A 14,783-nucleotide genomic window follows, 5' to 3' on the forward strand; every position below is an offset into this window, starting at 1 on the left:
CACTCAAGGTTTGTGAGTCTCTGGGCGTGGACTACCAGGGTTTAGGGGATACAGACTTGGGAACCACTCATCCAGTTAACACGAGTTTGGGAACACTGCAGCACAACAAAGTTTTCAGGGATCACTGTGGCCAGGCCACCAGCCCTAGTGGGAGGGGTCCTGCCCACAACTTCTGACCTCCATGTCAGAAACCCAAAATTCCACCTCTCACAAGAATCTCTTCTGTCACTGTCTCACCAAATCGACATCCAGACACCTCCTGCCCTGCAACCCCTGAAACAGCCCACTCAGGGTTTGGGAACACCACAGCACAACAGAAATTTCAGGGATCACTGCAGCCTGGCTGCCAGCCCTAGAGGGAGGGGTTCTGCCTACAACTTCTGACCTCCATGTCAGAAACCCAAAATTCCAACTCTTGCAAGAATCTCTTCTGTCACTGTCTCACCAAATCAACTTCCAGACATCTCCCGCCCTACAAGCACCCAAAACAGCCTGGTCCAGGAGGACTCCAACCCTACTCAGTCACTTCTTTGCAGGAGAGATTATAAGGTACACTCACTCAGATGTCATCTTGCCCCATTTCTCCATCATTTCTTAACATTATGGACGTTGGGTTAGCAACCCCCCAAAATAAGTGTCAGGCTCTGTATTGCATCTATTGTGCCTTCTGAAGGTCACAGTGACAGCAGTGCTCAGACCCAACTTGACTGGCCCTGGTTCCCTCTAGAACTTCTGGAGTTAGATGATGCACTAAGCCATAAGCGGTAGAGTCTGACTTACCTTGGTTTTACCTGGAAGAGATGGGCAACCCAATCAGAAAGTGCATCAGATTCAATATCCAGAGGTGAGAAATTTGGCCAGTGAGAGAGAGGAGTCAAGAAGAGGCCAGCAGGCACCTTCTCCTACTCCATTCTAAGAGCTTTCAGATCATGGATGCTTACCCTGCCACATACTGCATGACCAAACAAGTAGCTCTGTAGCTTGTGAAGCTGTGCTTAGCCCACGTGTATCACCTTATTTTTTGTCTTCCCTTCTTCCCTGTTTATCTCCCTTTTCCCCTTATCCTTGCTACCTTCAGAATCTATTTCCTAATAAATCATTAGCCCATAGGACTTTCTTTTTATCCCTCAGATTTAATTTCAAAAGGATTCAATCTAAGTGACTAAAAGGGTATAGCTAATGTGGCTTCAATTCTGGGTGAATTATAGAGACAAGGTAAATGAACCTTCAGCATGTACCTGAACATGTACCTTTTGATCAAGTTGAATGATCCATGAGCTTTGAGGCTTGTCTGTAAAACAAGTCAAATGTGGGCTCCCTAATAGTTTGTGATCTGCTCTGTTATTGACATTTTTTTAACACAGTTCACCATTTGGGTATAATTATGTATTTGTTCTCTCCATTTGCAATGTCAGCACATTTTAGTACAACTTGAACTAATTCTTGGGATACCTCTGCCTTTGTCACTTTATCTTGTTTTTATAGTGGAATTTTAAATATTTAAGCTGCAATTAAAGTTTTACAGTTTGTCCATTTGATTGGTCTACTGTTTGGCCAACTCGTGGCTTTTATAGGCCACAGAGAGTAAAAATTTTATATTTAAAATTTCTTCTGAATAGTTATGTTTGATTTTTAAAAAAGCAAATGTGAATTATTCTGACTTCTGAGAAAGATGTTATCAGATTAAAGTATAAACATCAAACTGCGGACTTTATAGTCAGGTACCAGTGTCCTTGGATGCACTAGAAATGTGTGGGTAGAATTATTCCACAGGGTTCTTACTTACCATGGGTGGTACATAGCTAAAGCCAACAGAAGAAAGGGTTCAATTCACTATTCTGATCACTCAGACTATGTCCAATGGAAAAGTCGGTCACCCTGGGTTCCAAGTTGTTCTTGGCAGTGTCTCTTACCTTAAAAATGGTCATTATGCCCTTTTCCCTGTCTCTGTTCATTGAGCTAGAGGACCAGCAGCAAGAGTTTTATGGCAATGCATGTTTTTTTTTTTAACTGCAGTATCTCTGAGGTCTCAGCTAAACTATCACCTTCTCTGAGAGCCCTCATTTTTCTATTTTTTCAAAAAAGATTTATTTATTTATTTCTCTTCCCTCTCCCCACCTCCCCCCCCCCCACTCCGGTTGTCTGTTCTCTGTGTCTATTTGCTGCATCTTCTTTGTCTGTTTCTGTTGTCAGAGGCATGGGAATCTGTCTCTTTTTGTTGCATCATCTTGTTGTTTCAGCTCTCTATGTGTGTGGTGCCATTCCTGGGCATGCTGCACTTTCTTTCGTGCTGGGCGGCTCTCCTTATGGGGCACATTCCTTGCGTGTGGGGCTCCCCTATGCGGGGACACCCCTGCGTGGCACGACACTCCTTGTGCGCATCAGCACACTGCGTGGGCCAGATCCACACTGATCAAGGAGGCCCAGGGCTTCAACCATGGACCTGAGAGCCCTCATTTGTCACACCAGCTTATCTAAGCCCTCCTATGTTATTTTCTCTTGGACCAGCCTATTTATTTCTTTCATAGCAGATAAATGAAGTTGTCATTGTTTATTGCATTTGTTTTTTATTATATGCTTCCCCAATTAAAAGATAAGTTTTATAAATACAGAATATATCCTCCAATATAAACATCTTTTTCTTAGTATATATATAAGGGCTTCTCATTTAAAAATTATGGAACAAATGATGCTATCTGTCACTAAATCTCAATGCTCAATAATAGCACACCAACATCTTAAGAATTACACCCTTTTGGGGATTTAAATTTAATTTTCTTTATAAATGTCTTGTATCTGACAGCACAGCCACTTTAGGTTACTCTTTGTGGATAATATATATAAAATTGCTGTCTCAGTTGACTGTAGCTGTTCCAGGATTTGCCACGCAGCATAAGAGATACTATGTCATATCTCATACCATTCAAAATCCAAACTGTTCTTTCGGATTCACTAAGAAAATGAGGTTGTCAGGAATAATCAATAATGCTATTATTGATTTTTGCTATTATTGCTTTTTAATTCATGATTTGGTAGCCACTAATATTTATATAGTCTCATTTTCTTTATGTCTTTCTACACAAGCAGCCTGTACATGCAGTATAAGCCATAAGATGGCAGAACTCAGTTCAGCTACCACAAAGAGGGGTTGGAAGAAGGAATCTTTTGAAAAAAGGGTGACCTCACACAAAGAGGATTGGAGGCAGAAATGCAAAGCTCCTTTTGCCACTTTTATGCCCAGTGGGGATGCTGAAAAAAATATCCCTTCTTTTCTCCCCATTTTTATAGTATAGCCAAAAAAGTCATCACTTTTAATAATGTTTGGCTTTTTGGGGTCTTAGTCTATATTTACTCTAATCCAAGAATGCAGACAGGCCAGCATCTATCTTAGTGCAGCATAGTGGGAATAATATTGCCCCCCCCCCCACCCAACACACACCCTGCCACCATCCAATAAAAAACTTATTTTCAAAAAAAATAATTTGAATATTTTCATATTTGTGCATGTAAGTATGTAGGAAAAAGTGCAGAAGAATGCACACCAGATACAGAGAGGTATTAACTCTGAGGAAGATAGCAAAGTAACGGTTTATATCACAAAACTAGTGTATGACACAGATGTTTTTTAAAATTCAGCTATTTACTTGGAAATTTCTTCAACTTATCAGATGTTATTTTTGTCATTGGTAAAAATAAGATGTAAGGGAATCTATTTTATAGTGTTTTACTGAGATATAACAAATCTAAATCTCTTAACTGCTACACTTGGCACACAGTGTCTGCTAACATAGCTGATAATTTTATTTTCCTAATTATAATAACAATTGAAATTACTATTTGTTAGGCCATCACTTCATGCCTACCTACCACCCCATTATGCATGGTATGCCTATGATCTTTATCATATTGGCTTTATGCAATACTAAGTAACCAGTAGATACCAGTAGATATTCAGTTTATATATGTGAATAGATGAATGAGTATATAAATGCCTGTTTTTAAAGACTTTATCCTTCCTTTCTGTCTAGGTTCAGGTCCTGGTCACATGGTCATATACATCCTGTGGCCCAGGCACCCTAGCACAGATTCTGTTTCAAAAGCATTCAGTAAATGTTGGTCCATCAAAGAATGTGCAGTTTTAGAAAAAGTCCTAAAAGCATCTGGCCCACAGGATTTTCCTACACTTACTCTTCATCGAGGGCTATACCAGACAAATAAGACCATGAGAAAGGAAAATATTTCTAGGGAGGAGCTTCCAACATCCTCAGGAGTAAGCTCCTCAAATCCTCATGGGCACTGCATGAATTTATCATTATACTCCCAAGAATACTTTTGCCTGTAAAAGCCACGAGTAGATCTGTGTATTTTTCCCCAAAGGGTTATGCTGTAGTTCTGAATACTCCAATTTCTAAACATATTACTTTGAGTAGTTTGATCCCTGGGACCCTCAGAATCTTTTGACAAATGGAACTAAACTCTCTTTAATATTCTGTTTCCTCACAGAGTAGTTGGAAGAATTCGTGGCAAATGTTTGTGTTAGAATATCATGCATGCAGTCAAATATTGTGCTTGTGAACAGTTTTTAATGAAATTCTGGCTTTTTTTTTTGGCAGAGCCTGATCAGGTCCTTTTTCAGCTCAACTGTCAAAAGAACTCATTTATACAAAATGTCTAATAATAATAGCTAAATCTTCTCTAGGACTTACTATAATCCAAGAACCAGTAAATTTATTACCCATATTAATGCATTTAATTGCTTAAATAATTTGGTAATGTAGATATTATTTCTATCCCAACTTAAAGAGGAAAAAACCAAACCACAGAAAGATGAAGTTATTGTGCTAAAGGTCACACAGACTGATTCTAAAACTCTCATACAAGACTGGATATAGAAAAGCATGCAATGATGGGTTTCAGAAGGCTAGAGAGGACCATGCTTGGATTACCTGTGCTGAGTCATAGTTAAGTAATTGGTTGAAGATGCAAAGAATCTGTGTGGCAGAGGTAAAAGCCAAGATAAGGAGCACTGTGAGCAAAGGGAGCGAAGGGCCAAGTGATGCTTTGGTTACTTGGCTTGGATGTTTTTGGAGGAGAGGTGGATCTGGCTTGATACAAGTGAAACTTTGAAAAATGTCTGGTACTTTACTAACTGCTCTGGAATAAAGCCCAGGAAGTCCTTGATTTTGACCCAAGTTTGGACATGGGTCACAAGTAATGAAAATGGACATAGTCAGAATGCATACATGAAAGTATATATATGTGTATATACATATATATAGTTGTTTGTTTATGTTTGTTTTTATAGGAAGTAGCAGACATTGAACTCAGGACCTTGTGTATGGGAAGTAAATACTAAACCACTGAACTACACCTACTCTCCAGGATATATTTTTCAATGCATATTTTGTACCAGTGACTCTACTGGGCACATCACAAAAATCATTTTCCATTTTAGCTTCCAAAACTCTAAAACTTTAACAATATGGTTTAATTCCAGTTTACAAATAAAATCACCAAAACTCATAGCAGTTAAGTGATTTTGCAAGGTTATGTGGCAGAGTCTCTCTTCCTTCTAATCACACTGACATGTTAAAGACTGGCCACTGCTCCTGTCCTTAGAGGTGTTTATCTTGGTTAATACATTGCAGAGGGAGGTGTCAGTATATGCAGAGTTTGGGAGGGGAATGGCTGGGAACCACAAGGCGTGTGCCCAAGAGATAAGGCACTAAACCTCAGGAGAAACTAACAGTCTGGACATGTCCTCAATGGTTGATAATGCTCCTGAATCACTCTCACTGCTCCACATGCACAGATGTCCTGCTTGTAATTATTTGAGAGTCACTCACTAATGAAGACTTATTTTCATGAATTTCAAATTCTATCCATGACATTTTGGGTCCCAGGGGAACTCCCCAATTTCTTTAACATCCTACTCACAGAGAGACCTTCCCCCAGACTCCTTTTCCTCATCCTGCTTCTGGCTCCCACCCTCCCTCCTTTGTCTTCTACCATTCCTTCACTCATTTTCCCTCCCTTATATTCCCCTGCCCCTCATCTTACCTCTTGGACCTTGTTCCATCTCTCCACACACTGTTTCTTTTCTCTCTTACTTGGGGTGACCGCTAAATCACCTAATCCTTAGCACATAGCTGGACAAGCAATGCTTGCCTCTCAGGAGCTCTTTCATTACCAAATGGACCACAAACACGTGGATTGTCTGGCTGTTCCACTGGGTGGTTGGCTGGTTTGATGTACCCTTCTAACTAATCAGTTAGCAATGATTTGACTAATGTACCCATTTCTGGTGACAAAGCTGACCATCTCCTCTCCAGTTTACATCCTTGCCTCTCTGGTCTCAATCAAACTTCTCAGAATGCCAGAGAGGCAGGCAGAAGTCCTTGAGAATTGTTAAGGACATAAAATTCATTCTGTCATCAATCCAGCATATATTGAGCATCTATACTGTGCTAGAGAATATGGATTCAAGTGGAAGCAATGCTTTGATCATAACTTCTGCCCTCAAAAGTTTATATCTTCAGATAGGAAAAATCACTGTAGAATTTATTTATTTGTATGTGTTTGGTGTATGTGTGTGTATAATTTAAATGTATCATATGTAGTTGGGTGAAATGAGGTGGGTTTTATCTTAATGTGAAGTCTCACCAGGTCATCAGCACCCCTACAGTGGAGTAAAGTCAGCAGTCAGCATCAAACCCAGAACCCTGTCAAAAAACATGTGCACCTCATGCATGATTTTGTTCACAAATATGCTTTATGGAAAAACTTCTTCAGGATAGTTACAACCATATCTACATCTGTGTTTAGAGGTGATGAACGTGGGTGACTGGTAGGCAGCTCAGAATTGGTTGGACTGCTTGCTATCTCTATCCAAATTCATATTTTCCCTGTATTTTCTTTTTGTGTGTGTGTGGGTGCAAATACCACGTCACTTTATTTCTTTGGTTTTCCAACTTTACTCTTAGGCAATAGAAATTCAGTCTCCCGCCTGCCTGGCTGTTGCATGATCCCTCACTGATGATAGGGTAGGAGGTTTTGAGGAGAGACTCAGCAGAAAGGCAGGAGTCCCCAACGGTCAGGCAGGCTGGTAGAGGACTGACGGGGTGGGGTTCATAAAGATGGACCAAGCACCAGCAAGAAAAGGCTCTGGGTCCTTTACCCCAAAACACAGCCTCATCTTCTGCTCCCCAGCCCTCCCCTAGCACTCCCAGCCAAGAATCAGGCCAGCCCCTGCACAATCTGACTTTTAGCTTTCCCTTAAAGCAGGAGTTCTCAGTCTTTTTTGTTCTACAGACCCCTTTGCCAGTCAGGTAAAAACTCCAGACTCTTTACTAAGTCCACACTATATCGTGTATTATTTAACAAATACATCACACCTGAACCAACAGGTCCCCACAAGAATAATATTTTTTAAAATTTTAATTCAAGCTCACAGTCCCCTTGTTAAGAACCCCTGCCTTAGAGATCATGCATGGTTCTTCCTATACATTCCAGCCAAATCATTGAAATCAAAACAAAAAATTAAAACCTAAATACAATAAAAATTCAAATGGCAATCAACTGAAGAGGATACCTCTTGTCCTTAACTCATTGCAAGAGATCAATTGTTTTATTTTTGTCTCTCCCTGTCCTGGAATCCAGAAACAAGACAAACCTGGATGCAGAGTAGACTCTGTGATAGCTGTAGTGAAGGGCATCCTGGCTGGGCCAGAGGTCAACCCAGCTCCCTGACAGTGTCCACACTATCAGCCTCTTTCCCCCCTGGCAGCTGAACACCAGGTTGAGCCATCATAGAGCACCAATTGCCACATATAGTAGATGGAATGGGCAATGATGGGGAAGAGTGTGCTGAGCTCCTTGCAGGAGGGGAGGCTCTTGGACTGGAAGCACTTCTCCAAGAGCAGCTTGGCCTGAGCCTTCAACTTTTTGTGGTAATCATGTCCAGTAACATACCTGGCTGTCCCTGTTGCCTGTTGATGTTACTACAAGGTAGCTGGACAGGGCCCCACTGTTGTATTCCTCTCTGGAAGTCCCTCCCTGGGCTGCCAGGGGAGCCTTTCTAATAGACGTCTCCACAGGTTGGGCCTACATGGAGGTAACATTTCTGCCAGTTTCCTTCTCCAGCTTCCCCTCAGCCTCCTGTACTCCTTTGCCCAAAACAGAGGACTGCAGTGGGATTTTGGATAGTCCTCTGGGACAGCCTGGGGCAAGACTTTTCTAGAACCACAAGGTGGAAGGTGACAGGCTCAGTTAGTGGAGGCAGAAGCCACAGAAGGCAAGATGATCGCTGTCTGTGGGCAGCCTGGTGCAGATGCCCCTGCCAGCAGAACAGCGGTATCTTCAGAGGCAGAGTCTTCTGGGGGGTGGGTGGTTCCCCACCTATGCCCTCCTCCCCGACCTCACCTTCCAGGAGAATAGGGGCTTTTCCCCAGCAGATACTGGTTTGGGAGCCCCATCTGCTGAGAAGGCTGGTGCCAGCTTCAAGCCAGGGTTCCTTTGGAGGGCTTTTTGGTGGCAGTTACAGTAGGTGAACCTGGAGACGGCAGGGAACCTGCATTTGAAGTAGAGATCCAGGGCTAGTGTGTTCAGGAGGAGCAGTGGTCCAGGTACAACTTGGTTAGCTGCATTGAGACCACTCCTGAACTTTACGCCAGTGGGGTCACCCCAGCCCCGTGGGAAACTGCTGCTCAGGCAGTTTCTCCTCCTTCCCCAGGGCCTCCCTGAGGGTCAGGACCCAGCAGGTGCTGAAGCCCAGCAGCTCCATGCTTCATGCATAGTGGAGGGAACGCAAGATCTCCGGAACCTTGGAAGGAAATGCTGCAGTGGCCCTACAGCCCCCTGTGGTGCAAGCTGTCCTCCAGGAAGTGCTTGGCCGAGAAGCCAGCAGCCATCTTCTGCCAGTGCTCCTGGGACTGCATCTCCAGTGGTAGAAGGAGGAGCTCTCAGTGATGCTGTAGCACTCAGAGAGTTGGGAGTAGCTGAGGCCTGGTTGGTGCATGAGCAGCTCCAGAGTCTTGGCCTGTGGTGGCATCCCTGGTGAAGCTGGCACCAGGCTGGTGACAACTTCAGCCTCCACTTCTCCAATCCCACCACAGGGACAAAGTACTAGTGGTGCAAGAGGGGCTGCTAAGGGGCTGCCCAGCCCACATGATGTGAGTGTGGAGGGTGTGTGGTCAGAGTGGTGGCAGGTGGAGGATGATGTGATTAAAGTACCATGGGATCTTAAGGTTGAGGGGTACACCAAGAAGATGTTGCGCTGCAAGACCAAGGTGAGAGCATCCAAGTGCTCCATGTTGGAGAAGCTGCTAGGGAAGCAGGTGGCTTTAATGTCAACATTGAAGATGGCCTCTAACAGGCAGATGACAGGCTGGTCATCTCCCAGGACTCCTTGAAGCACTGGGAGTAGCACACCACCTGCAGCATCACCTTGGAGTCTATTTGCCTTGCAGGTAGTATTGTTATTGCAGAAGCATCTCCACCGTGGTTCCGTGTTCTCATATCCAAGCTGAGACCAGCATTCCTCCACAGCAGAATGCTGGCTATCTCAAACAGCTGCTTGACTTTGCCCTTGCACAGCAAAGCAGCTTGTTTCATGGAGCATCCTCTGGGTACAAGCCCAGGGCCACTGAGTCCACCTCCAGCACCTGTGGCCTGAGATCTCATTCCTGGCAGCTGGGAAGGACATAGGCACACAGGACCTACTGGCCTCCATGGCAGAACTGGTGAAACCCCCAGGCTTTCTGACTCCATGGCTTCCTGAACTCCTGAAGCACCTGCTGTACCAGCTAGTCCTAAGAAGTCTTTATTCACTGAGACCAGCTTTCCTTTTTCCTCAGTGTGGTTGTTTCAAGTAGTGGTGTCTCAGAACCCTGGTCTGGCCTATGTTCCCTGAGTTTGAAGAGGGGAGAGACAAGGCTCTGGGCAAGATAAGGAAAGGAAGGGCCAAGGGATCTGATTTGATGCTGTTCTCTTCAGTGTAGTTTCTACTACATGCTTTAACCCTACTCCTATATCTAAGAAAGTATTGCCAGGGTGGGACCAGCCTAAAATTGCATTACTTTTGCATTGCTATATGCTCCAATCCCATTGTATCCAACACAGGCAAATGTCAATTGACCTTTAACAATACTGCTCTCAAGAAACTGAACCCTTGCTGAGTGGTCACCGGCCCCTCAGTGTAACTAGGTGTTTCTATGGACTTTTTATTAATTCTTTTTTTAATTTATACATACATAAACAATAAGTCTATAATAATAGTTGTGAATTTCTATGGACTTTTGATATAATTAAGACCTTATTTTAGGCATGGTTCATGATATAAGGGTCCAAAAGTCACAGAACTATTCAGCAGTAAATCACCATTTGAATTCAAGGTTGTTATAAGCACTATTACAGGCATCCTTGGTTTTCTTTAGCTTGCCTTTTGTCCCAACATGAATATATGCTGTGGCAAGGATGAGACGAGCAGTCCTAGCTTGAGAAACCCCTTCATTGTCTTCTGTTCTGTGCTTTTTTAAACTCTTCTTTCTCTCCTTTTTGGGTATCCCATAGCCTCTTAGGAAAATATAGATGTCACAAGGATGGAAAATGATTCTCTGAAAATTAACTTTAAGTTCACCAAAATGGAAATTTCACCAATAGAAACTTAGGAATGTTGGAAAAGATGTCTTGTGAGGTTGACTTTAGTTTATCCAAAATACAATTCCAGGAAGGGAAGAGTCACCTCCATGGAGAATTTGATCACTCACAATGTGGATTCTTGTCCCAGAGAGAGTGAGGAGTCACCTTCAAAGGACAACACAAAATGCCCAAAGACAAAGACATTGAGACACAATGAGATACAAGAAGAGGAACGGGGAGACATAGGAACAATTTTCATTCTTAGTTTTTCAATTTTTAAGCTACTACTCTATTCAAAGCAGGAGATATATATGAAAGAAGTAATCACAAAGGTGGTAGGATTTTCTAACCAGAGAGACAGGTGGGTCACATTGCCTATCAGACACAAGTGATTGACTAGCTTATAACCACCACAGAGCATGTAGCATGGTCTCACATTTGCACGTGATTCAACTTCTTTTCATGTTATCCAATACCCCAGTGTTTCTGTGAAGTTCTCTCTCTCTCTCTCTTTTTTTTTTGGTAATCAAGGGCAAGGAAAATGGAAGTGGTCATCTAACTCCAGATATCAATCTTCAGGGATAAAACCAGGTATCAATCTTCAGGGATAAAATTTGCCTCCACAAGGGCCTTGTGAAACCCTGACAATTTTACACTATCATCAGCCTCTACCCATATTGAATCTATAACCAAATGTGCTGTCACTATGGAAAATGGAATTTTACCTGAACCAGACAGCCTCCTCATCCGATATGTGGAGGAAACCCATTTCTACTACCTGCTGTGAAACCTTGCTTTCCAGCCGATGCCTTCTATCACCCCGAGCACACACTTTTCCATTACCTTTCTCTCTCACATAATTGTATACACATGGCCTGACCTTTCTTAATTCTATGTTTTGCACACATGAACAATACACACAAAACTATGCTCCTGTTCATCTTCAATCTGAACTTGTTTCCTCTGTAGCCTGTAATCACGCATTATTGCTATATTATTATTGTTATTGATTAGCAGTCATACACCAAGATCCATACTGGACTTCTTCCTCTAAATAAATAAGATTTTATTTATAACTTAGTTTTAATTATAATTATTATGTAACAAATGTACATTAATATTTTGAATGCACAGTTGTCTTGTATGTTTAGTGTGCTTAATTGCAATTGTTTGGAAATTAGCTCATTGTGAGAATCGCTGCTTCACTGAAGAAATGTTCTAGGAAAGACAACTAGCTCTACACAAGGGGTCAAACAGATGCAGCTGAGCACAGATGCTTAGTCCATATTAAAAACTTAGCCATGAATAGACTCTGCCTTAAATTTGTTGAAGTATGACATAGAACTCAGAGTCATATCACAGCTACTATTAGTGGAATGAGAGTATTTTAATACAAGGCAATTATTAGTTGAGCCATACAAAGTGCTTTGTATTCTCCTCGATATTTTTACATGTCCTGTTAAATTTCATTCTCATGAAAAAGGTAGTAGTAGAAGAAATATTTGTACCTAAAAGTCAAATTTTTTTCTAATATCTGTCCATTTATTTTCAAGTGTTTCTTAGAAACTTATGCCAGAAAACCTAAAGCTACATTTATGATTTCTTAGTCCCTTCCTAGGCAGGAGAGATGAACAAAGAAACTCTCTTCAGCTTAAGTTTAACAGATTTGCAAATTTACTAACTTCTGGATACTGGGCTCACCTTTGTGTATATGTATATGCTGTGTATATGTTGAATACTTTCTCAAATCAAATTCCTCAAAGTCTGCCTCTTTTTTAATCTTAGACTGCTCTATTTGTCAAGTTTTTCTACTTGTTAGTCTATAGCCCTGGTTATTACAGTGCCTCCTTTCATCAGTATGATTTAGACTTTTGAGGAATAATCCTTGTTGAGACACACGGGGAAAAAGTGGAGGCAGACTGAAACATTTGAAGGCAATGATAAAAGAAATAGATTATCCATCTCAAAGTCCTGAGCCACTCTAGATGTATCATCTTCTATTCCCATGGATATTCGGTATTATTTTTCCCAACATATGTCCTCTACATAGGGAAGTGGGGGTAGAATTTTTTTCCCTCTTCCAAGTATCTGCAGGAAGAGATTATTCAGATGCTAAGCCCTAAAGATTTGGGGAAGACTTTGGAATTCATTCCTATGTCTCATAAGAAGAAAAGGTAGGAAAGTTGGTCTTTTTGTTCCAGCTTTTGGGAGAACTCCCAGGACCTTGTCTTTACATTGAGGCATTCATGTGTATGGGGAACAGTACAAGTTATTACATTTGATGAATGAGAATGAGGAAACTATCTCCAACCCTAGTCCCTTTGTTCCTACTTTTGAGGTATTCAGGCTTGGTCATAATGACCCCAAGGCTCTGTTCTATTTCATGGACTCAGCTATATCAATGAGAAACTGAACTTCCAGATGTTTATTTCTCATGAGCTCTTACTCTGACCTCTCCATCACACCTATGCAAGATAAGGCAGGGCAGGAAGTAAAGGGAGATATTTTATGTGGTATCAGTCAAATGTACCCATTTTCACACATTGTAACAGATATTGTTATCCTAATTCCTTTTATTTTAATTTTTTACAACAAGCCCAGGGATATTGGGCCTAGATGGAAAGTCAAGGAAAAAAACTTCTAATAACAAATCAATTTTATTAATGCAGATTAGTAAACATACAATTCGTCCAGAGAGTTCAATCAATAGTATTTGCTATAATCACATAGTTGTGTTTTATTATTTCAATCATTATTAGAGGATTTTCATTATTTCAATAATAATAATAATAATAATAAACATAAAACAGACAAACTAACAAGGAAATTCCTCACCTCTCAATCCCTCTATGCTTCCCCTCTGTACATAGCTGCCTCTTCTGACTCTTACATACAAAGAATATATACAATGGCTTTCAGTATAATCACAATGTTTACATTAAAAATTTTGAAAATTTTAGAATAAAAGAAAAAAATGTTTGATGTGGTTAGAACTCCCTGAAATCCTTACCAAGAGCATAAGGAATGGATGGCCTCTGATTTAAAGTTGCTATCTTATAGTTGTGCAGGTAGCAGATAAGAAGATGAGACAAGAACACAGTTTAGAATGTCCAAATCTTAGAAGGCATTACAAGGTGCAATAGCAGAGACACTCAGAGGGCATTCATATTCAGAGGCATAAACAGAAAAGGTTCATTCATTTTTATGAAAAATTTTATTTTATTAAGGGTAAATAATATGCCTGGATCTATAATACAGTAAGGGTTAATGCCTAAATGATCCTTCCCCTCTGGATTACAGCCTAGAAGGTATAAAAGAAGAAATAGAAGTATCACACATAACAAGCAGACATACATCCAAGTTCTTTGAGTTGGTCAGATATAGATCATTTACTAGTCTAGAAACTACTCCAAAGATCTGGTATGGTGTCTTTCTTCTCCATGTTATTAATACATTCCAAAATGTCTGGAAAATTCTCCCCTTTTTTGTGATCAAGCAGCAACAGAGTTTACTTTGACTGTCCAAATGACCAAGACCAAAAACAGAGGACATCATGTCAAAGGAAATGACTGTCATTGAGTGGCCCCTTGTGTTATCCTAGCAATTCAATTCCTCTTATTCCTATATAAGTATCTTTCTCTATTTATTCAGTTTAAAGCCTGTTATTTGAAATATAAATACTGGCTCTTCAGAAAACCATAAGACCATACTACATCCAACCCAATGCCTAGGTTGTAACCCAAATCAACTTTGATAAATACTTGAAGCCAGAGAAGATCATTCTCTTTTGTAACCATAAGCGTTGTCTCCATCCTCTCCTTTTCTCCCTACAATCTCCCAACTCAAATACTGGTTGCCCACACTTTCAATTCAATTGCCATATATCAGGTGTCATAGGTTCACTGAAGAAGGTGAGTTTCCCAGAAAAGAAACAGTAAGCATCAGTTAGGCCTTTGAGATATGCGATTAGTATTGTACATATATTATGTCATATGTGACACAACAATAAATAGGTAGGGTAAGATGCTGTTCTAAATGGAAGAATGGTTTGTTTCCATTGAAATGTCTTTCTCTAGTAGCTCCTCCCAAAAAGCTGTGTGCTGGCCACATTCCCTAAGTTACTCCTCAGAAAACGATGAATCAAA

At 41.1% G+C, this 14,783-nt stretch overlaps 1 pseudogene; it reads right to left on the minus strand.

The window, feature by feature from the left end:
* Positions 1-7,763: 7,763 nt before the first annotated feature.
* LOC101437599 (vertnin-like) lies at positions 7,764-11,622 on the minus strand (annotated as a pseudogene).
* Between the last annotated feature and the right edge of the window lie 3,161 nt (positions 11,623-14,783).

The sequence above is a fragment of the Dasypus novemcinctus genome, chromosome 10 (genome assembly GCF_030445035.2).
Source record: "Dasypus novemcinctus isolate mDasNov1 chromosome 10, mDasNov1.1.hap2, whole genome shotgun sequence".
In the NCBI taxonomy this organism is placed as follows: Eukaryota; Metazoa; Chordata; class Mammalia; order Cingulata; family Dasypodidae; genus Dasypus; species Dasypus novemcinctus.